The sequence below is a fragment of the Lagopus muta genome, chromosome 1 (genome assembly GCF_023343835.1).
Source record: "Lagopus muta isolate bLagMut1 chromosome 1, bLagMut1 primary, whole genome shotgun sequence".
Classification (NCBI taxonomy): Eukaryota; Metazoa; Chordata; class Aves; order Galliformes; family Phasianidae; genus Lagopus; species Lagopus muta.
The window spans coordinates 679,951-703,699 of record NC_064433.1 but is presented as its reverse complement, the minus strand read 5'-3'; the positions used below and the strand labels follow the sequence as shown (position 1 = coordinate 703,699).

General features: G+C 55.4%; 1 protein-coding gene across 3 annotated transcripts in view; it reads right to left on the bottom strand.

The window, feature by feature from the left end:
* PPP6R2 (protein phosphatase 6 regulatory subunit 2) overlaps positions 1 to 17,459 on the bottom strand; it is a 72,961-nt gene extending 55,502 nt beyond the window's left edge. For 2 of the 3 annotated variants that reach the window (XM_048925511.1, XM_048925529.1), the window contains exon 1: positions 17,279 to 17,459. The gene's annotated coding sequence lies outside the window, so the exon portion shown is untranslated. Of the gene's footprint in view, positions 1 to 16,862; positions 17,232 to 17,278 lie in introns of those variants that run through there. The other variant, XM_048925521.1, reaches the window with a different exon arrangement.
* Between the last annotated feature and the right edge of the window lie 6,290 nt (positions 17,460 to 23,749).

Below are 23,749 nucleotides of genomic sequence, written 5' to 3'. Positions count from 1 at the left end.
CAGCTCTGAGCACTGATGGAGCTGTGGGGCTCCCTGCTCATGCAGGCAGTGGGACCAGGAGGCCTTTAAAGATCCCATCCAGCCCCTCTCTCGGCCCTGCAGGCAGCACGCTGTCACTCCAACCTCAGCTGTGTTCAGGCTGTGCTGGAATCCCAGCTCCAAGGAGTCTCGCTGGCCATCGCTGCCTGCTCCAGTGGCTTCACGTCCCTGAAAAGAGGAGCTCTCAGTTGTCCAGCATAAAATGAAGCTGTTACACGAGGAATGAAGGGCTGCTAAATCCATTGCTCATCATTACTTAATGACTTCCAGCTTCAAAGCCTTTCAAACAGCTGTCAGAAGGGACTGGAACACTTTTGCAGTGCAGGGGAAGGCTGGCAAAGCACCTGAGGAACTTCAGCATGAGCGAAATGTAAAGGAATCCAAGAGCCTGCAGACTGACAGCGTTTCATCAGCCAGTGTGTTACCAAATAGATATAAAATCACTAAAAACACCTTCCTCTTTTTCTTCTTGCTCTTCTTCCTCACCTTTGCTCTTCTCTCACAGAAATAATCCCAGGGATGGAACAGCTCTCACAGGACAGGCTGAGAGCTGGGGCTGTGCAGCTGGAGAACAGAAGGCTGTGAGGTGATGTGAGAGCAGCCTGTATCTAACAAGGGGCTGCAGGAAAGGAGGGGACAGACCCTCGAGCAGGGTCTGTGTTGGTAGAACAGGGGGAAATGGCTTCAAGTGTGCAGAGATTCAGGTTGGATCCAAGGAAAAAAGTGTCTTTCACAGGGAAGGTGGTGAGGCAGTGGCACAGCTTGCCCAGAGATGTGGTTGATGCTCCATCCCTGGAGGCTTTGAAGGCCAGGCTGGATCAGGGCCTGGGCAGCCTGATGGAGCTGTGCTGTCCCTGTGCATTGCAGGGAGTTGGAACGGATGGCTCTCAGAGTTCCCTTCCAGCTCTAAGGATTCTATGATTCCATCGTGTCCTGGAAAGCTCCCCAAGCCTTCAGCCTCCCCAGAACAGTCAGCTGCTCACAGCTCTGCAATACTTTGCTGTCAGCTCCAGCACCACGGAGCTGTGAGCCACGCTCTGTGCACGTCTCTCATTGGGAAATCCCCTCACAAACAGAGAAAACTCCTAAGGAAAGGCCCTCAGCCAGGGCTGCAGCACGCAGACGAGCATCAAGGACCAGGATCATCCCTTCAGACCTTCCAGGCTGATTTGAATCCTTAAAACCCCTCATCCCACTCACAGGCCACAGGCAGCCTTAAAACCAGTCCCACAGCTGTTGCTCTTTTCCACTTCCTTGCCTTCCAGCACACGCATCATCCATCCAGCCACCCCTCTGAGGCTCACCAGTGCCATAGGAAGCTCAGGATTCCCACAGCAGCACACGGAGGCAGTAAACAACACGTCAGCAAAGGAAGCCAACAGATAATTTGGGGATTTATTGCCATGTAACTCAGCGTTACGGCCAGCGTTCTCCCTTCAGTTCCCTCCTCAAGCTCCTGCTGCCTCTTCACGCCACTGTCAAAAGGGAATTTCATTCCCTGCGTGTTTTCAGATCACCCAAAACTTCACAGAAATTGCCAAAAGTCAAACAGCTGCCCAGGCACCGTTTGATCTGTGGACAAAACCTGAACTCCTCTATCAATTCCACCATCCTGTTTAACAGCACAAAGATTCCAGCCCCACCAAAGCTGAAAGGTTCCCCTTCCTGACCCAGCACTGGCCTCAGTGCACCCCACAGTAGCAAAATGGTGTTTCAGACAGTGATTTAAAGGTCCTCCAGGTATCCTGCAGGCTGACAGCACTTCTGCAGCAACAGCACTGCCTGGCATCCAGCAGCAGCTGCCTTGTCACAGTCCTTGGATTGCAGGACCACAGCCCTTCCATCAGCAACTCAGCTTGCATGAACATCTTTTGATGACCACCCTGGGACACGTGCTGCTCCTCTGCACTCAGTGCTGACCTCACCCCCAGCTCTCAGACGTAACACCCAAACCCCCAGCAGCCAATTTCACTTTAAAAAACGCGTTCTTTGCAAATTCAGGTTCAGAGCGACTGCAAATTTATCTCCCTCTCCATCTGGACATCTGCAAAACGATATGCAAATCATGAGACAGATGAAATGACACGGGTAATTATAGCAGTAACCGAGACCAGGAGCTATTTCAAGCTGTGGGCCGAGCACCGTGCAGCGTTTGAGAGGAGCTGCCCCATCACACAACAGTGTGCTGCGATGGCAGGGGCTGCAGGATGCTTTGTGAGCTGGATGTGAACTCCTCCAGCAGCCCCACCTGCAGCTCAGGAGCAGCTGGCAGTGAGCAGCACACGGCCTGGTGCAGCACGCATGGCAACACGTGGCTGCCATCCAGGGCTGTGTTTTATGGCCCAAACGCTGCGGCCGACCAAAAACCACTTGCAGCAGGCTGCAAGGCCCCAGTCGTTGCCTTGATGGCCCCAATCACAGAACCACAGGATGGTTTGGGTTGGAAGGGAACTCAAGGATCACGAAGATCCAACCCCCCTGCCTCATACAGGGCCACCAACCTCCCCATTTCACAGCAGCCCAGGCTGCCCAGGGCCCCATCCAACCTGGCCTCCAACACCTCCACGCATGGACGGGGCATCACAGCCTCTCTGGGCAGCTGTTCCACCACCTCACCGCTCCCATAGCAAACAACTTCCCCCTCACATCCAACCTCCATCTGCCCTCCTTCCACTCCAAACCATTTCCCCTCGTCCTGCTCTCATCTCCCCTTTCCAAGACTTGACTCCCAAGTCCTCTTGATAGGCTCCCTTCAGGTCCTGCAGGCTGCACTGAGGTCACCCCACAGCCTCCTCTTCTCCATGCTCAACAAGCCCAGCTCCCTCAGCCTGGCTTTGCAGGACGTGCTGCAGCCCTCTGCTCATCTCTGCGGCTCCTCTGGCCCCTCTCCAACAGCTCCCTGTCTTTCTTGCACTGGAGGCCCCACACCTGGACGCAGTGCTGCACATGGGGCCTCAGAGGGCAGAGCAGAGAGGGACAATGCCCTCCTGTCCCTGCTGCCACCCCTCTGCTGATGGAGCCCTGGATACCATTTGCTTTCCAAGCTGCCAGAGCCCCAAACGCCGTCCTGATGCTTCTTTCCCAGTGTTAAGAGCGTGCCAAGCATCACCTTGTGATCTACAGCAGCCGCCCCCTGCCTTTCCACTCATATCCCCCTTACCAACGTCACATCCTGCTCATTCACACTCCCAAGCTGACACTTTCAGTCAACTATGATCCATTTTAAAGATGTGCCGAGCTGCTCAGCAACCAACAGGCTGAGGAAAGCTGCCAGTTGAATGCAGAACAGCACGCTGCCACCTCACAGGCATTTGTTCCCCAGGATTTGCAGCACCAACATTTATTCCCAGATCCTGGATCATTCGGTTGTCCCAAGCCTGGCTGTGCAACAGAAGCTGCAGGAGAAAAGGCAGCTTCTTTCCAGCAATCCTACTTGTCAATTACACCAGCTGTGCACGTGGTGAAAGCACTGCTCTGCTGCTGGACTTTTAAGCCACGCTCTCCTGCTTGCTCCCCCCTTTCCTTTGCTTCACTTCTCTTCTGACCATCATTGAAGGAAGAGTATTTCTGATTCCAGCAGACCTTGCAATAAAATCAGCAAGCAATTGGGCTCCCACAGAACCAGCCAAGGAAATGCCTTCCAAAACTCAACCCGATGCTCACTGGCAAGCTACAGAACCACTCAAACTGGCTCTGAAAAAGCCAGGAAACAGAAAGCAAAAAACACCATCACCCACACTCCAGCAAGAGCTCGGATCTCTGCAACTGGCACACACCCACGGGGGAGGCACAACCAGAATGATTCAGCTCTCCAGCAAACAAGTCTAAGGGGGGGGGGGGGGAGCTACAGGATAGAAGGGGGTGGGCTCTCAGGCAAGCTCTGTGTGACAGGATTTGGGGAGATGGTTTCCAGCTAACAGAGGGAGGTTTAGATTGGATGTAAGGAGCAAGGTCTTCACGTTGAGGGCAGGGAGGCACTGCACAGGTTGCTCACACAGCTGGTGCTGCCCCATCCCTGCATGCAGCTCAGGGCTCTGAGCACTGATGGAGCTGTGGGGCTCCCTGCTCCCTGCCTTTAGGCAGCCTTTAAAGATCCCATCCGACCCAAACCATCCTTGGGATTGCATGGAAGAGGTACAGCCCAGCAGGGTGGGCCCGGGGCACACAAGCACCCCCAGCATCGTCCGTGGGAAGGCTTACAGGCATGGCAAGCTCACACAAAACCAGGATGTTTGTGCACAGCTTACAGCTAGCAGGTTTTTACCTTAACAAGGACACAAACCAACACATTTCTGTTCCAGGATCAGTTCCTCTCATGTCTCCTTCATTCTGCATCTCCAGAGTTCACCTGGTTGCACCCCCCTTGCCATACCTCAGAACTCAGAGCTATGGGGGTGCAAGGGACCTGTGCAGCTCCCCAAGTGCAACCACCCCCCCTCCCACCCCCAGCATTTCCCCTACAGAGCATCCCAGCAGGTTTGGATCTCTGCACAGAAGGAGACTCCCCCAAACTCTCTGGGCAGCTGTGCCAGAGCTCTGCCACCCTCGCAGCTCTTCCTCACACTCACACACAACTCCCTGGGCTCCAGTCTGTGCCCGTTGCCCCTTGTCCTGGTGCTGGGCACCACCAAACACAGCCCAGCCCCTTCCTCCTCACCTCCAACCCTTCAGATATCCACCAGCTCTGCTCAGACCCCCTCATCCTTCTCTCCTCCATGTGCACAGCCCTGGGACTCTCAGCCTGTCCCCACCAGGAGCTGCTCCAGGCCCCTCCATCTCTGCACCCTCAGCTGGGCTCACACCAGCAGTTCCCAGCCTGCCTGCAACTGAGGAGCCCTGCCCTGGGAGCACTGCAGAACTCCATGGGGAGCTCAACGTTCACACACTGCTGATCTCCCTGTGTGCAACCACGTGCTCTGCAAACCCTGGCTTTGGGTCGCTGTGCATCCCAGACGTGCTTCACTTCATTCTTTCAAAAGTTAAGCTATGCTATTTGCCAAAGCACAGGCAAGTGCATCATTTAAAAAGGGAAGAACCAAACTCGTGGAGATGTCTGTGGTTTTCCAAGTACTTCACAGCTGCAGCACGGGAGGCGACCAGAAGAGCATTACATGCTTAAGAGCAGGAACAAGGAATAAGTTGTTGGCAAAGCCCTTCACCAATCTCCTCCCCATCAGCTCCTGTTTAGAAGGATTTTAGCCTGAGCAGACTGAGAAACCCTGAAGAAAATAAGAAAAAGGTTTTTAAGGTAAGCTGTATGGAGCATAAATTAGATGTTACCATTTTCTGAATGCATTTCCTTGAGCTTGCTCGTGCTGTTTTGCTTTTTGCTGTGCCATGCATGGCTTTGGCTTCTCAAGGATTTCACTGCTGTGACCTCCCAAAGCACAGCTGCTGGCAGCACTCAGACCGCTTGCACTGCAGCTCCTTCCAACCTGTTGGTGCTGAAGCACAGTTGGTGCAGTGCCACACCAGCAGCCTTCTCCTGCCTGGGTTTAAATCCTCAGCATCTCCACAAATGCAGCTCAAGAGCTTCAGGAGCTTTTTCCCAGTTTCACTCTGCTTTTAAGCCCAGGATGCTACCTCAGACTCACGAGGTTCGATAAATCCAAATGCAAGGCCTGACGTGGCTCATAGCATCACCATGAGGTGGGGGATGAAGGATGGAGCACAGCCCTGCCAAAAAGGCCCTGTGAGGGGGGACAGCTGAGGGCAGCACCGTGCCCTCACAGCACTGAGAGACAACCAGAGCCTGCGTGCATCCAGAACCAGCAGCGTGAGGGAGGGGATCTGCCCCTCTGCTCTGTGCTGGGACATCTCACCTGGAGCACTGCGTCCAGATGGGGAGTGCTCAGCACAGGACACACACCGACCTGCTGGAGTGCGTCCACAGCAGAGACACACAGAGGGGCCCAGGCATAGAAATGCTCCCAACCAGGACGGGCTGAGAGCTGGCGCTGTGCAGCTGCACAAAGGAAGGCTGCAGGGAGAGCTGAGAGCGGCCTTCAGTACCTGAAGAGGCTGTGGGAAAGGAGGGCACGCACTCTTTTGCAGGCTCTGCGTCACACGACGGGAGGAGATGGCTTCCAACCAGCACAGGAAGACTGAGGCTGGCTGTAAGGAGCAAGGTTTTGGGCTGAGGGCAGCGAGGCGCCGCACAGGTTGCTCCCACGGCTGGTGCTGCCCCATCCCTGCACGCAGCTCTGAGCACTGATGGAGCTGCGGGGCTCCCTGCTCACTGCTCTGAAGACCTGGCAGCCTTCAGAGGCCCCTTCCAGCCCAAACCATTCCATGACCTTACAGCACGGGCTTCCAACCTTTTTGGCTGCTTGAAGTATTAAAGGGAAGGAGCTGGAGCAGGGCTGCATGAGGAACAGGCAACTGAACAGGCAACTCCCTGGGCAGCGCCACGACCTCACTGTCAGCTGTGTTCCCTGCACTGGAGCTGCCCATTGAGCCACAGGAAGGCAACGTTAAAAATAAAAACACAACAGAAAATTAAAGGCAGGAAGTACAGAAGGATCTTCTTCACCAAGCTCTGACTTCTTTCCAGCCTGCTCAATCTGTAACTTGGAAGGACTCAGGCTTCCTTAACATGCACTTCTCCAAATTCAGGTTGGCATCACGCCTGCCCTTTGGAGTCATGCTATTTTTGACAGCAAGAGGAAATTCAGCTTTATGATGGAGGATTTCTTCTGAGCAGACAGCTCTCCATCCATCCTGACAGCCAAACCCTGGCTGACTGTGCTCCAATCCCTCCCAGCATCACACTGATGAGAGCAGGCGATGCAGAGCGCTCCCTGATGTGCTCAAACACAGGCAGGCATCATTCGAAGCACGGCCTGGTGCAAGCAGTAAAGCCCTAAAACTGCAACATAGGAATCTGTCTTCTGCAGGTTTGCTCAGCCTTGATCTCCCAAGATCAAACATTGAGGCAAAGCTCTGCTCACCTTGGTGCTACACTGCAATCATAGCTCAATATTACTGGGAAAGACTGAGCACAAAGCTATGAGGAAAGCAGGAATTGTGTTTTGTGTGAAGCAGAGCTCACACAGCAAACAGAAGCGGGCTTTAGGTGCAAGAACACAGCTCCATAAGCAAAAGCTGCAGGAAACGAAGGAACTGAGAGCTGACCTCAATACAGGAGCACAAATGAGCCCAGAGCAGCCTCCTCTGCTCCCAAATTAACATCACAGCGTTGGCCCATCCCTGCCCAGAACCAACTGCTGCTTCAGTGACAGTAACACCAAGGGACACAACCCAGGAAGAGCTGAGCTCTGTGAAATCCTGCAAGTCATCGCTGCAGCTCCAGGACGCCTTTAGAAGTTGCACGCCATGAATAAAACATCCATTGGAACACCACAATTTCACGTTGCTCATTCATCACCATCCTCCCTGTCCTCGACCTGTGGTGGGACTGAGAATGCCACACAAAGCAGAGCCCTCACAGTCAATACACAGCCCAGCACTGGTGCCCATTGCTACCTATTCATACTATATATTGGCCTACAGCTTGATACATCCTCACTAGATAAAGAAGAGGGGAAGAGGGAGGGGGTCTCACATCAATCATGGGGGTCCCTGAGCCCATTGTAGGGGTCCAGGAGCCCAACTTGGGGGTCTCACCCCTCCAGCTTGGGGGTCCCAGAGTGCATTAGGAAGACCTGAGTCTGTTTTGGGGGTCTCACACTGATTACAGGGGTCCCAGAGCCCATCAGAGAGGTCCTGAGCACATTTAGAGGGGGTCTCACACTGACCATGGGGGTCCCAGAGCCCATCAGAGGGATCCTGAGCACATTTGGGGGTCTCATACTGATCACAGGGGTCCCAGAGCCCATCACAGGGGTCCTGAGCCATTTAGAGGAGGGCTCACACTGACCATGGGGGTCCCACAGGCCATCAGAGGGGTCCTGAGCCATTTAGAGGGGGGCTTCACTGACCATGGGGGTCCCAAAGGCCATCAGAGAGGTCCTGAGCCCATTTAGAGGGGGGCTCACACTGACCATGGGGGTCTCAGAGCCCATCAGAGGGGTCCTGAGCCATTTAGAGGGGGTCTTACACCGACCAGGGGGTCCCACAGGCCATCAGAGAGGTCCTGAGCACATTTAGAGGGGGGGCTCACACTGACCATGGGGGTCCCAGAGCCCATCACAGGGGTCCTGAGCACATTTGGGGGGGCTCACACTGACCATGGGGGTCTGAGAGCCCATCAGAGGGGTCCTGAGCCATTTAGAGGGGGGCTCACACTGACCATGGGGGTCCCAGAGCCCATCAGAGGGGTCCTGAGCCATTTAGAGGGGGGTTCACACTGACCAGGGGGTCTCAGAGCCCATCAGAGGGATCCTGAGCCGTTTAGAGCAGGTCTTACTCTGACCAGGGGGTCCCACAGGCCATCAGAGGGGTCCTGAGCCATTTAGAGGGGGGCTTCACTGACCATGGGGGTCCCAAAGGCCATCACAGGGGTCCTGAGCCATTTAGAGGGGGGCTCACACTGACCACAGGGGTCCCAGAGGCCATCACAGGGGTCCTGAGCCATTTAGAGGGGGGCTCACACTGACCAGGGGGTCCCAGAGCCCATCAGAGGGATCCTGAGCCATTTAGAGGGGGGCTCACACTGACCAGGGGGTCCCAGAGGCCATCAGAGAGGTCCTGAGCCCATTTATAGTGGGGGCTCACACTGACCATGGGGGTCCCAGAAGCCATCAGAGGGATCCTGAGCACATTTCGGGGTCTCATACTGACCATGGGGGTCCCAGAGCCCATCAGAGGGCTCCTGAGCTCACTTGGGCAGGGCTCACACTGACCAGGGGGTCTCTAAGCCCATCGTGGGGGTCCCATCCCACCCCACACCCCTCTGCCTCCCCGGTGCCCCCCAAATCCTGGCCATCAGTGTGGAGATGGAAGGCAACAAGGAGAAGAGGGGAGTCCTGGGGGGGTCCTCACACATCTGGGGTGGGTCCTGGAGGGATCTTGGGGTCTTAAGGGGGTCCTGGGGATGCTAAGAGAGTCCTGGGTGAATGGCTGGAGGGGGCTGCAGTGGGGGAGCTGCAGAGGTCCCCTCCCATTCCCACAGCTCTGGGGTTCCAGGATTCTATGAGAGGTGGTTCAGCTCCTGCAGACTGCCAGGCCTGAGCTGCTGACCTGCAATTACTGAGATATGCTTCTAATTATTGGGTAAAAATTCATCTTAACCAAAATAGTATTTCACCTGCTAGCCAAGAGCCTGCTCCTGTCTTCCCCTTCTGAATTAGGGATATTAATCCCTGCCTTTGCTCTTAGCATCTAACTAACAAGGGGAAAACACCTATGCTTGTAGTAAGGCACAAATGCTGTGAGAGAAACTGGGTCCATCAGCACAGGAAGGGATTATTCCTTCTCTCAATAAACTGCTGCAGGCAGGCAATGAAGGCCTCCCTGCTGCACAAATAAGCACCCAAAATTAAGAGTTACTTCTAACGATTCCGTGCTTCTGAAGTTCTCTAAGAGATGCTATCAAACACTTTGTTTTGATCGCTGACTTTACCCTCGTCTTCCATCTGGTCCAACAGCCTCATTGGTGCCCTGCCCCGTGTTCAGGCCAGCATTTGCACAGCTCTCTCTTTTTTAAACAGGATTTGAATATTACAAAGCTCTCACGCCGTCAGATCCAAGCAGCACGGAATCACGGGGCTGCAAGCATTGATTTCCATCTCCTGTAGGACTGCACCCTGCTCACCTGCAGGCTGTGATGTTTGCTAGCCAGTGTTCAAGCAACAAGAAGAGCAACGTGGGAAGGTGATTGGGACAGCATTCACTACACGAGCTCCAAAATGACCTGCTGGCACTCACCAGGCTGCAGGAGCAGTGTTTTGCACATGGCCAGCTGCTTCCCACACAGCCCTGTGCACCCCAACGCTGTGCTTTCTGCTGCAGACACTGCATTAAGCAATGCCACAAAGGAAGCACCGTGCTGCGCCGGCAGCATTTGCAAACTCAGATTTCCTGTTGTACTTTTCAAGAGCTGTGGGCTTCAGATGCACCTCTCCCACCCGCAGTGCCTTCAAACAGGCAGGAGAAACCAACACCTGTGTGACCGTGGTGCTCCTCAGCATCAATCTTGCATAAAAGTTCATCACAAAGCCGGCTGTCTCTGCAAACAAAACACAGTGCTGTGTGCTGCAGCAGCTCTGGGTTCAACTCTGAGCACAGACCAAGCAAGGCAACACCTCATCACAGAATGGTTTGGGTTGGAAGGGAGCACAAGGGTCACAAAGATCCAGGCACCCCACCAATGCAGGGCCACCAACCTCCCCATTTCACAGCAGCCCAGGCTGCCCAGGGCCCCATCCAACCTGGCCTCCAACACCTCCACGCATGGACGGGGCATCACAGCCTCTCTGGGCAGCTGTTCCACCACCTCACCACTCCCATAGCAAACAACTTCCCCCTCACATCCAACCTCCATCTGCCCTCCCTCAACTCCAAACCATTTCCCCTCATCCTGCTCTCATCTCCCCTTTCCAAGACTTGACTCCCAAGTCCTCTCTACAGGCTCCCTTCAGGTCCTGCAGGCTGCACTGAGGTCACCCCACAGCCTCCTCTTCTCCATGCTCAACAAGCCCAGCTCCCTCAGCCTGGCTTTGCAGGACGTGCTGCAGCCCTCTGCTCATCTCTGGGGCTCCTCTGGCCCCTCTCCAACAGCTCCCTGTCTTTCTTGCACTGGAGGCCCCACACCTGGACGCAGTGCTGCACATGGGGCCTCAGAGGGCAGAGCAGAGAGGGACAATCCCCTCCTGTCCCTGCTGCCACCCCCCTGCTGATGGAGCCCAGCACACCACTGCAGTCACCTCACAGTGACACGGGCTCAGCTCAGAAATGCACATGCATGTCACACTCAAAGCTCACCTGAGCAGCAGCACTCGAGGCAGTTCCTACCTTTACCTCCCAGCAAAGTTACAACATCAAGCTTCTCCAGCTGCATTCACATCACTGTGAACCAGAAAAGGCACCCACTCCAATAACTGCACGCTGCGCTCCTCGGCTTCCAGCTCACACATCTTCAGAGCTCCTCCATCCCTCCCCGGCAGGCACCCAGAGCAGCCCACACTCCCCCTGCAGTGCTCTCCTTCCAGCAAGAAGTGCCTTCCATGCATCAAACCATCCACAGAGTGCGGCAGTGCAAAGCCTGACCTTCCTTCTGATCCTTACCAGGGGCCTTGGAGACCCTCCTGCTTCTCCAAGCGCTGCCTTTAGCTCAGCAGCAGCTTGGTCTGCTGTCCCAAAGGAAGCCGTGGACGCCCCAGCCATGCAGGCATTCAAAGCCAGGCTGGATGTGGCTCTGGGCAGCCTGGTGACCCTGCACACAGCAGGGGGGTTGGAACTGGTTGATCATCGTGGTCCTTTGCAACCCAGGCCGCTGTAGGATGCAGTGAAGGCAGCACAGCCATGGTGATGGCAGAACCCACTCAGCTGGCTGTTAAATGATGCTTTCCCCACTTGTGCTCCCACACGGAGGTGATTGATTCCCTTTCCCTTCCAAATTCCTTGTGAAAACTCAACCCTAACCTGACACTCAACATTTGTATTGATGCTCCTTCTATTCCAAATCTAAAAACACACAGTTTTGTTCTCAGGAACTGCATCAATCCAGCCTAATGCTTCCTTACAGGTATTGCACCAACCAGCACTCGCACGCTCCAGACCTCCACGCTAATTATATGAAAGGGTTGTTTCATAGCGAATGCAATTAGCTAAAAACAAAGATGACAGAAGCAACAGGAAAAGCAGAAGTAATGCAGTTAGCAGCCTGTGTTGTAAGAGGAAACAGTGGGTACAGCACAGCATCAATTGAAAGCAAATACGCATCTCTTCCTGGCGCTGCATCCTGAGAACATTGGGCACTTTGCTGCACAATTTGGCATCCTTAAATGAGTCTGCATGTCTGTAAGCAACTCTGCTGCTTCATCCTTAACCTCTGCAGAACTGAGATGCACGGAACAGCGCCCAGGAACTGCTCAGAATTACCTTTGGAGATGGAAAAGGTTGGTATTTCTGAGAGAAATGGCAAACTTCAGCTTCCTCTTCATGCTGCCACTGAAGGGGCACAGAGAAACCCACAGAGCTCACAGCCTGTCGATGATCCAAGCCCCCACGCTGCTTGTCCTCCGTGTGTCTCAACCACTGTCTCCAAATCCAACCGTGCTGATCAGGCACATGGCAAAATCTCAAGCTTGCTCCGTCACGTTGGTCTTAAACTGTTCTCTAGATGGCTCCCCATCGTTTAAAGCTGCTGCTTTCCACCTCAGACCTACTGGTGAGTTATGAAAGAGGAAGAAGAATCACCGAGCGGAGCTGGGGGTGTAACGCAGCACCAAACCCCCATTAACCTTCAGTGCAGGAGGGCAGATGCAGTGGGGTCAGGCCTGCAGCACACGCAGATCTCAGCAGCATGGACCCCACCAGCAGCACAGGTTTTCATTCTACAGATGACTGACCTCAATCAGTCACCCATCTCCCTTTGTGGTGGGACAGAGGTGAGCACTTCGATGGCAAAACTCTATTTTAGACCTGGGCTTTGGAAGAAAATCAGCATCTGTTTCTCCCTGTTGACTAAGAAGGAATTCCAAAGTTACCTCTGATGCTGGTGTTGACATCACAGCTGCAGCGACCCCCAGCCCATAGAAAATGAAGGCAGAGTCTAAAACACAACATTATGGAAACAAAGGCTGAGAAACTCATGGGAGGAAATAAAAAGGCAAGAGAGCACTGAGTGCATACCATGGACAACGGAATGCAATGAAGAGATGCAGCAAAGGACTGACAGAGTGCACGAATAATAAGAAACAACTGAGCACTGTGGAGAAGAATCATCCATGTTCAGCTGAAAACACCACAACAGAATCACAGAATGGTTTGGGTTGGAAGGGAACTCAAGGATCATGAAGCTCCAACCCTCCTGCTGCATGCAAGGCCACCAACCTCCCCATTTCACAGCAGCCCAGGCTGCCCAGGGCCCCATCCAACCTGGCCTCCAACACCTCCACGCATGGACGGGGCATCACAGCCTCTCTGGGCAGCTGTTCCACCACCTCACCACTCCCATAGCAAACAACTTCCCCCTCACATCCAACCTCCATCTGCCCTCCTTCAACTCCAAACCATCTCCCCTTGTCCTGCTCTCATCTCCCCTTTCCAGGAGTTGACTCCCCTCCTCTTTATAGGCTCCTGGAAGGCTGCACTGAGGTCACCCCACAGCCTCCTCTTCTCCATGCTCAACAAGCCCAGCTCCCTCAGCCTGGCTTTGCAGGACGTGCTGCAGCCCTCTGCTCATCTCTGCGGCTCCTCTGGCCCCTCTCCAACAGCTCCCTGTCTTTCTTGCACTGGAGGCCCCACACCTGGACGCAGTGCTGCACATGGGGCCTCAGAGGGCAGAGCAGAGAGGGACAATCCCCTCCTGTCCCTGCTGCCACCCCCCTGCTGATGGAGCCCAGGTTGCCATTTGCTTTCTGAGCTGTAAGAGCACACTGCTGGCTCCTGTTCAGTTTTCCACCCACCAGGACCCCCAGGTCCTCCCCTGCAGGGCTGCTCTCAAGGATGCTCCTCCCAGTCTGTAGGGCTGCCTGGCAGGCACATCACATCAGGAGGGTAACGTGCAATGGAGCTGACCTGAAAGCCATCATTTAGAGCTCCCCAGTTTGTGAAGCAGTGCTGGCTGAGCACCTGCTGACCACCAGCTGGGCGCTGTGCAGCTCAGGAGCTGAGTGTCAGTGCTCTGTGAACCGTTTGCTGTGCTGGGTGTGATTTAATGCCACGCAGACCTGTTAGCACTGCCACCCCTCCACATTGGGAGAGCAGAACCAAAGCAGGCAGCAGAGCAGCAGCCTTGTGACACAGGATGGGATGAACCAAGAACTCACTGCACTGCAAACTCAAGAGAAATCAAATGAGAACCACACCTTATTTAAATGCAGACACAGAGAGCTGCTCTCTTCCTCCTCTCCTCTGTGGCCACACATCCTCGCCTTCTCCTGTGAGCACCTCCAGGGATGGGGAACCCTCAGCTCCACCTCAGGGTGAAGGAATTCCCGTCCCACTCGACCCCAACCTCCCCTCTTCTCATTTAAAGCCATTTCCCCTCGTCCACTTCCCAACCTGAGAGCTTACAGCCTCAGTCTGCCCTGTAAGAACTGCTTCAAGAGAGAAGAATGACATCATGTGGGGAACCCAAGGATCTGCTGAAGGAATAAAACCCATCAGCAAGCAACCATGGAAGCACAACCTTTCCTCATCCAGCCCATGTGGGATTATGAAACTGAAGCAACCCACAGGTTCTGCCAGGTGATCCGGAATGAAAAGGAAGGAAAAAACAAATAACACAGATGAGAACTGAAGGCATTTATCAGAAAACCTCAGGATGCATCCACCAGACGGGCTCTCTGTTAACAAAACCCAAGAAGACAACACGAAGGCTGAGGCTGAAGCGCTGTGCTCCTTTCCCCCTTTCTCCAGCAGTGCTGTGCTGTGTTGTGCTGCTCCCTCTGCCTCGCTGCCACCACTGCCGATTCTGCCCAATAAAAATCACAATCAAAGTGATTTCATAAATGCTCTGGAAAGCAGCAAACTGCAGAAGTGAGAGGGGAGAAGGAGAGAAGAAAGGGCTTCCATGGGCACAAGTGAAAGAGCAGCAGTCATTTGCCAGCAGAACAAAAACCTTCAGTACAAGCAGCTGGGATGCTCAGCGAGTTTTACCAGCAGCACGGATCACCTCGCAGCCCACCAAGCAGAGCTGAAGCTGGTGGAGGTTTCTTCCTCTGCCCAGGTAAGTCAAGAGTCCGGAGCTGTGGCTCGTGGCTTAAAGAACTGCTTGAGCTTTGCCCTTTCACGATATTTTCTCACGCCTTCCTGTTTCCCCTTCTAGAGTGCTTCAGTCAGTGATGTCACGCTTCCAACTTGCAAACCTGAACTCCACACGTGATGGTGTCTGGCATCCAGATTCTGCAGCAAATCCAAGCTCTGCTAATCTGGTAATTTTCGCCTTGGTTATGAAGCTCTCGGTTTCGCCATTATGTATCTGCCCAAACGTCCCGCAGGCCGGAGTGAACACACAGGTAAAAATAGCCAAGGCATGTAGGAATAATGTCAATATTGGCTGCTGCACTGCTGGCTGCCTCAGCAGATCAAAACAAGGAGTGGGGGGGGGGAGTGGGAGGACCGCGGGGAGGAAGGAGGAAAGCACAATTAAAGAAACAGCGTGGACAAGGAACTTGTGCTTGTTTCTAACAGCACCGAGTCACAGAAGACACTCCAAATCCCTCGCTGGTCACACAGAAGCCCCGTTCTTTCCCTGATCCTTCCATAAACCCACTCACATCCACGGGTTTCCCACGGAGAGGAGGCAATAAGCAGCGCCATGGGTTCCCAAATCTATAAAACGTCGCCAAGGACAGAAAGCGCTGCTCCATCGGCAGGGCTGAGAGCAAAACCACAGCCAGGCACACACAGAGCACTGACATCGCTCCGAACGCAGTCTACCAATGCTCTCCTCAATGAGGTTTCCAATCCCCTCCCATCCATCCAGCCAAGCGACCGGTGCTCCCCTGAGCTCTGCTCCTGCTGAAGCTCCCACGAGTGCCATGAGCTGCTCAGCTCTGCTGCACCCTGATGCTCACCCAGCCCATCGTTTCCCCATCCTTCTGGTCAACTCTGCTGTTGTCTCAGGAGCATTTCCCACACCAACACACTCTGTTATGTGCCAGCATTCCCATTCACCCATTTTCACGGTGCTGCTCCCAGCTATTGCCCTTTGGGCACCAACATCTCCGACTCCAAGCCAGCGTGTTAAGAAAACACTTCTTGATTACATACCCAAATCCATTTTCTGCAACATATAATCCACAGCTTTCACACTTACACATCACAGGCCTCGTTACCAGGAGCAGAAAATGAACAAGCCCATCTCCCCTTTAAACTGAATGCCTTTCCGTGCTGGAATCTTGCAGCACTCACACCCTGCTGCCTCGCAGGAGAGGCACACAGTTTTGGTTTCTCTTTGACACTTCAGCTGACAGCCAATAAACGCCAGGAGCAAACATGGAAGGGTTTCTTCCACGGGGCACGGGAAAACATCATCAGCTGCAGCTGGGATGTCTCCCTTATGAGGAGAGGGGTAAGGAGGTGCTCCCACCTCCCTGTGCTACCTGGCAGGGATTCCAGCTATCCGTCCATCCATCCATCCATCCAACCCAGTTGGTCCCCATCCATCCCAGCACAGAGTCCAGCTTCAGATATTCCCTCAGCAGATCAGGCACACCGGCAGCAGCAACCTGCAGCTCCTTAGCATGAATTTCAAAGCCGCTGTCTGCAGACGGACAGCAACGGGAACAAAAAGCGTGAGCATCTAAAGAAAGCACCCTCCGTGATTCGCTTCTATCTGACAGCCTCCAACGGCTCCTGATCTTGCAGGTCGTTTCCAAACCTGTGATTCTGTGTGATTCTGTGTGAACTATGAACTCAGAAATACAGCCCAGCCCTCCCACAGCACAACCACAGCTCTGCTGAGCGCCGCGCTCCCATCTGCTGCCTTCTCCTCGCAGGGCCAAACATCGCTCCGGTTCCACCCATCCCACCCCACTTTCCCACCCATCCCACCCCACTGTCCTACGATTCCAACGCAGGATCTCACCTTAGGTCCCCCATATAGGCTGGCTAACCCGCAAAAAGCGCTCAAAGCAAACGCATGACAAGCAAAGCGTTCCCAACCCCGAACTGTTTCCTCCTCACCCAACCCTCTGTCACCTCCAGCGCTGCCACGGGATCGCCCTGCTCCAAAATCTCACGCTGCTTACCACCATATCTATGGGTCGCTCTAGAAGTCGCTCTGCCACCCTCCCAAGGCTTCATCTCGTTATTATTCCATCCAGCACAGCAGCATTTAGGCAGGCAAACACCGAAACAACGACAGAACCTCCCTTTTTTTTTTCTCCATTCTCCCAAGCTGGGATCCAAACGGAGCCGTATTAAAGAGCAAAACCAGCACAGCAAAAACCTTCTCCTTTCGGTCACCACACAGACGGTCCCGCTTCCTCCTACGGCTGAGTGCCGCCACAGCCCCGCCAGGCCCCGCAGCTCCGCGATCGGCGCCCGCCAAACCTCCGCGATGGCAGAAATCAGAGCGGGGCCGAAGCGGGCGCTGACGGAACCCTGAGGGCGGAGGAGCGCGCAGGCCGCGGCCCGTTGACAGCTCGTCTGTAAGGTTCTTTACCTGTTGTCGATTAAGGGTCCGGACGCTGCCCTCCGGCCCGCGGTGAGGCGCTGCCTGGCTGCGGGGTTCCCCGCGGGGCATAGGGCCGCGGATCGAGGAGGGGCGGCGCGGCCGGGGCTGCGCTGACAGCGGGCGGCGGGAGCAAGGCTGGCTCCAAAATGGCGGCGGCCCCGGGGCTGGACTGAGCAGAGGGGGGGGAGGGGGGGGGGGGGAGAGAGAGGGAGGTAGGCGGGGTCGGGGGAGGGGAGGGAGGGGGCGGGGAGAGGGCGGGAAAAGGGGAGGGGAGATGGGGGGGGGGGGGGGGGGGCGTGAGGGGATTTGGGGGGCAGAGCGTGAGGGGGGCGTGAGGAGATTTTGGGGGTTGTGAGGGGATTTGGGGGCACAACATGAGGGGGGGTGATGTTATGGGGGGGATTTGGGGGGTGAGGGGATTTGGGGGGGCACAGCATGAGGGGAGGGTGAGGGATTGGGGGTCTGTGAGGGGATTGAGGGGGGGAGAAGGAATGTGATGTTATGGGGGGCTGAGGGGATTTGGGGGGGCACAGCATGAAGGAATGTGATGTTATGGGGGGCTGAGGGGATTTGAGGGGGGCACAGCATGAAGGAATGTGATGTTATGGGGGGCTGAGGGGATTTGGGGGGGACACAGCATGAAGGAATGTGATGTTATGGGGGGCTGAGGGGATTTGAGGGGGGCACAGCATGAGGGGGGGTGTGAGGAGATTTTGGGGGTTGTGAGGGGATTTGGGGGCACAGCATGAGGGGGGGTGATGTTATGGGGGGGATTTGGGGGGTGAGGGGATTTGGGGGGGGGCATAGCATGAGGGGAGGATGAGGGATTGGGGGTCTATGAGGGGATTGAGGGGGGAGAGAAGGGGGGGTGATGTTATGGGGGGCTGAGGGGATTTGGGGGGGCACAGCATGAAGGAATGTGATGTTATGGGGGGCTGAGGGGATTTGGGGGGGCACAGCATGAGGGGGGATGATGCTATGGGGGGATTTGGGGGTGTGAGGGGATTTGGGGGGGCACAGCATGAGAGGAGGTGATGTTATTGGGGGGATTTGGGGGGTGAGGGGATTTGGGGGGTGAGGGGATTTGGGGGGGCACAGCATGAGGGGAGGATGAGGGATTGGGGGTCTGTGAGGGGATTGAGGGGGGAGAGAAGGGCGGTGATGTTATGGGGGGCTGAGGGGATTTTGGGGGGCACAGCATGAGGGGGGGTGATATGGGGGGGCTGAGGGGATTTGGGGGGGCACAATATGGGGGGTAAGGAGATTTTGGGGGTTGTGAGGGGATCTGGGGGGTACAGACTGAGGGGGGTGTGAGGAGATTTGGGGTGTGAAGAGATTTGGGGTGTGAGGGGATTGGGGGGGGGCACAGCATGAGGGGGGGGTGATATGGGGGGGATTTGGGGGGTGAGGGGATTTGGGGTGTGAGGGGATTGGGGGGGGCACAGCATGAGGGGAGGGTGAGGGATTGGGGGTGTGTGAGGGGATTGGGGGGGGAGAGAAGGGGGGTGATGTTATGGGGGCTGAAGGGATTTGGTGGAGGCACCATGAAGGAATGTGATGTTATGGGGGGCTGAGGGGATTTGGGGGGGCACAGCATGAGGGGGGATGATGCTATGGGGGGGATTTGGGGGTGTGAGGGGATTTGGGGGGGCACAGCATGAGAGGAGGTGATGTTATGGGGGGGATTTGGGGGGTGAGGGGATTTGGGGGGGGCACAGCATGAGGGGAGGGTGAGGGATTGGGGGTCTGTGAGGGGATTGAGGGGGGGGAGAAGGAATGTGATGTTATGGGGGGGCTGAGGGGATTTGGGGGGCACAGCATGAAGGGATCATGAGATTTTGGGGGTTGTGAGGAGATTTGGGGGGGATTCAGCATGGGGGGTGATATGGGGGGGCTGAGGGGATTTGGGGGGGCACAATATGGGGGGTAAGGAGATTTTGGGGGTTGTGAGGGGATCTGGGGGGCACAGATTGAAAGGGGTGTGAAGAGATGGGGGGTATGAGGGGATTGGGGGGGGACACAGCATGAGGAGATTTTGGGGGGTTGTGCTGGGATTTGGGGGATGTGAGGGGGTCATGAGGAGATGTTGGGGGTTGTGAGGGGATTTGGGGGTGCACAGACAGAGGGGGGGTGATGTTATGGTGGGGGGGGCTGAGGGGATTTGGGGGGGGGGGGGATCAAGGCGTGAGGGATGGGGGGAGTACAGCCTGAGGGGGTGTGAGGGGATTTGGGGGAAAAGGGACCCAACTTGAGGAGGGGGGTGATGGGGATTCAGGGGGTACAGACTGAGGGGGGAGAAGGATTGGGGGGGGGGGGGTATAGCCTGGTTGGAGGGGAGGGTATGGGGGGTTGAGGGGATTTGAGGGTGGGGGAGGCACGGCATGAGGGGGTCATGAGATTTTGGGGGGTTGTGAGGGGATTTGGGGGGGCACAGCATGAGGGGGGGGTAAGGGAATGGAGGGGGGGGGGTACAGCCTGGGGGGATGTGAGGGTATGGGGGGTGTGAGGGGATTTGGGGGGGGGGGGGGGCACAGCTTGAAGGGTCACGAGGAGATTTTTGGGGGGGTTGTGAGGGGATTTGGGGGGGGGGCACAGCATGAGGAGATTTTGGGGGGTTGTGAGGGGCCTGTTGGGGGTAAGCAGGGGTCACGGAGGAGGAGGAGGGATATGGGGATGTTGAGGGGTTGAAGGAGGGCGAATGTCTCTAGGGGTGCTTGAGGGGATGGGGGGAGCGATTTGAGGGGGGGTGAGGGGGTGTGCAAGGGGATTTTGGAGGGGGGGGTTCACAGCATGAGGGGGGGGGTTCACAGCCTGAGGGGGGGATGGGGGGCAGGCTGAAGGGATGGTGAGGGGATTGGGGGGCAGAGGAGGGTCTGGAGGGGATCTCAGTCTGAGGGGGGAGGTGAGGGGATGAGTAATTTCACCCAGTTACAAATGTTTGAATTGACTTTCACAGCATCACAGAATTGTAGGGGTAGGAAGGGACCTCCAGAGCTCATGGAGTCCAAACCCCTGCCAAAGCAGGTTCCCTACAGCAGGTCACACAGGAAGGCATCCAGGCAGGTCTTGAACATCTCCAGAGAAGGAGACTAAAGGAAAGAAAGAAAGGAGGCTGCTTTCAAACACCTGTGAATAAGAAGCAGTTTGCTGTTGTACCTGGGCTCAGTTCTGATAAGAAACACTTTGCTGTTTACCTGGGCTCAGTAGTGAGCATTTCAAAAGTCATAGAATCACAGAATGGACCCACGGAGCCAGAAGTGCATTTCAAGTCCTCCATGCTTTTGTTTCAAGACGAGCTGAGGAAATTTCTTGCAAAAGCTCTGTGTTTAGGTAACATCAAAGCCAAAATACTCGGGCACGTCCTCACTTTGTGCACTTGGGCAGCAGGTATCAAAGCAGGGATCAAACAGCAGCCCTTCCCTTAGATAACACAGAACCACAGAATGACCTGGGTTGGGAGGGAGCACAAGGGTCATGAAGCTCCAACCCTCCTGCTGCATGCAGGGCCACCAACCTCCCCATTTCACAGCAGCCCAGGCTGCCCAGGGCCCCATCCAACCTGGCCTCCAACACCTCCACGCATGGATGGGGCATCACAGCCTCTCTGGGCAGCTGTTCCACCACCTCACCACTCCCATAGCAAACAACTTCCCCCTCACATCCAACCTCCATCTGCCCTCCCTCAACTCCAAACCATTTCCCCTCGTCCTGCTCTCATCTCCCCTTTCCAAGACTTGACTCCCAAGTCCTCTTTATAGGCTCCCTTCAGGTCCTGCAGGCTGCACTGAGGTCACCCCACAGCCTCCTCTTCTCCATGCTCAACAAGCCCAGCTCCCTCAGCCTGGCTTTGCAGGACGTGCTGCAGCCCTCTGCTCATCTCTGCGGCTCCTCTGGCCCCTCTCCAACAGCTCCCTGTCTTTCTTGCACTGGAGGCCCCACACCTGGACGCAGTGCTGCACATGGGGCCTCAGAGGGCAGAGCAGAGAGGGACAATCCCCTCCTGTCCCTGCTGCCACCCCTCTGCTGATGGAGCCCAGGTTGCCATTTGCTTTCTGAGCTGTAAGAGCACACTGCTGGCTCACGTTCAGTTTCCACCCACCAGGACCCCCAGGTCCTCCTCTGCAGGGCTGCTCTCAAGGATGCTCCTCCCAGTCTGTGCCTGGGATTCCTCCAACCCAATTGCAAAACCTCACACTTTGCTGCGCTGAACCTCATTAGATTCACCCAGGCCCACCTTTCAAGTCTTTTGAAGCCCCTCCGAATCCCCTAGGGGTAATTTTGGGTGTTAGGCTTTCCAAACCCTGCCAATGAGATCTGGCTGCCTTCTGGGGGCACGCTGTAAGGCCCCGTGCAAATAACAGAGCTCAGAAGCACACAGAACATAAACAGCAATCAGCGCTGAGAGCCGTGCACCAACATTTCTTGGCTGACAGCACCTTGCACGTTCCTCCGGTCTGCGGGGTGTTTACGCTTCTGCTTTTGTCTGGGGAATATTACCCTGACTGGCAGTGCAAGAAAAAAATGGCAGACAAATAGAAGCAGAATGCAAAATATCCTGCAAAAATCTGGTAGGCCGGCACTCCTGAGAGCTCTGATGCAAAAGATAATTATAGATGAAAGTGTGAAGGTTGCGAAACGTTCTATTTACTCGGGTTGCTTAGGAGCCGTGCACAAACCACACACCAACCCTGCAAAGCACAACACGAGGCCCGAGCTGCAGGGAGGATCAGATCTGCAGAGTTCTCAAGTTCTGCGCAACCTTCATTGCCCAAATATGGTCCAGCAGCCATCAGGGAGCTTAAAAGGCCAGAAATGACGGGGCCTGTAATTCACAGCAGCTTTGCTGAGAGCGGCGCAGCGCTGAGAGGCTGCTCAGTTTTGCTGGGCAAAACGCTGCTTTGTGGCTTCGCAAAGGGCGCAGCGGAGCCAGAAGTGCATCTCATGTCCTCCGTGTTTTTGTTTCAAGATGAGCTGAGGAAGTTTCTCGCCAAAGCTCCGTGTTTAGGCAACATCAAAGCCGAAATATTCAGGGGCACATCCTCAGTTTGTGCGCATGCACAGCGGATATCAAAGCAGGGATCAAACGGCAGCTCTTCCTTCAGATACCACAGAGTCACAGAATGGCCTGGGTTGGAAGGGAACTCAAGGATCACGAAGCTCCAACCCTCTTCCTGCATGCAGGGCCACCAACCTCCCCATTTCACAGCAGCCAGGCTGCCCAGGGCCCCATCCAACCTGGCCTCCAACACCTCCACGCATGGACGGGGCATCACAGCCCTCTCTGGGCAGCTGTTCCACCACCTCACCACTCCCATAGCAAACAACTTCCCCCTCACATCCAACCTCCATCTGCTCTCCCTCAACTCCAAACCATTTCCCCTCGTCCTGCTCTCATCTCCCCTTTCCAAGATACCCCATGACACAGAGCTCTGCACGCAGCCAGGAACTGCTTTCCAAGCAGCACAGAGCTGAATTCACACGTGTTGCTCCTGGTTTGCCAAGCAGAAGAAAACGTAATGCGAATAACCAAAGTACTGACAACACCTGAGAAGTGTGAAAAACAACAGCTGGAAGGCTTGAATTATAGCGAAAATGCACCCTTCATCCAAAGAGGAATGGATGGTTGGCACAGAGCCTGCATGCATCCAAGCTCTCTTGTTATAGAATCACAGAATCATAGAATGGCCTGGCTTGCAAAGGGCCGCAACCATCATCCAGTTCCAACCCCCTGCTGTGTGCAGGGTCCACCAACCAGCAGCCCAGGCTGCCCAAAGCCACATCCAGCCTGGCCTTGAATGCCTGCAGGGCTGGGGCACCCACAGCCTCCTTGAGCAGCCTGTTCCAGTGTGTCACCACCCTCTGTGTGACCCCTCTGTGTTATCTCCTCACCAAGGTGAGGTCCAACAGCCATAAATGCACGGCGGACAAGGACTGGGATATTTTACCTTGGAAAAGAAGAGGCTCTGAGGAGAACTGGTGGCTTTCCAATACTTGAAGGGAACTTATAAACAGGAGGGAGAAGGGCTGCTTTTGACAGTGGATAGTGATAGCACAAGGGGGAATGGTTTTAAACTGAGATGGGAAGAGGTGGTTTGGATATTAGGAGGAAGTTTTTCACTCAGAGGGTTGGAACAGGTTGCCCAAGGAGGCTGTGGGTGCCCCAGCCCTGCAGGCATTCAAGGCCAGGCTGGATGTGGCTCTGGGCAGCCTGGGCTGCTGGTTGGTGACCCTGCACACAGCAAGGCGTTGAAACTGGATGATGGTTGTGGTCCTTTGCAAGCCAGGCCATTCTATGATTCTATCATCTCTCTCCAGCAGTTCCCATCCTGCCCAGCCCAAGGAGCGGGGCAGGCCGCAGGGCAGCAGCCCGTTTCCATGGTAACAGCCGCCATGACACCCCGCCGCGGGCCGCTCTGCTCCTCCGGAGCCGTCTCTATGGTAGGCGCGGATGGGCCGGGC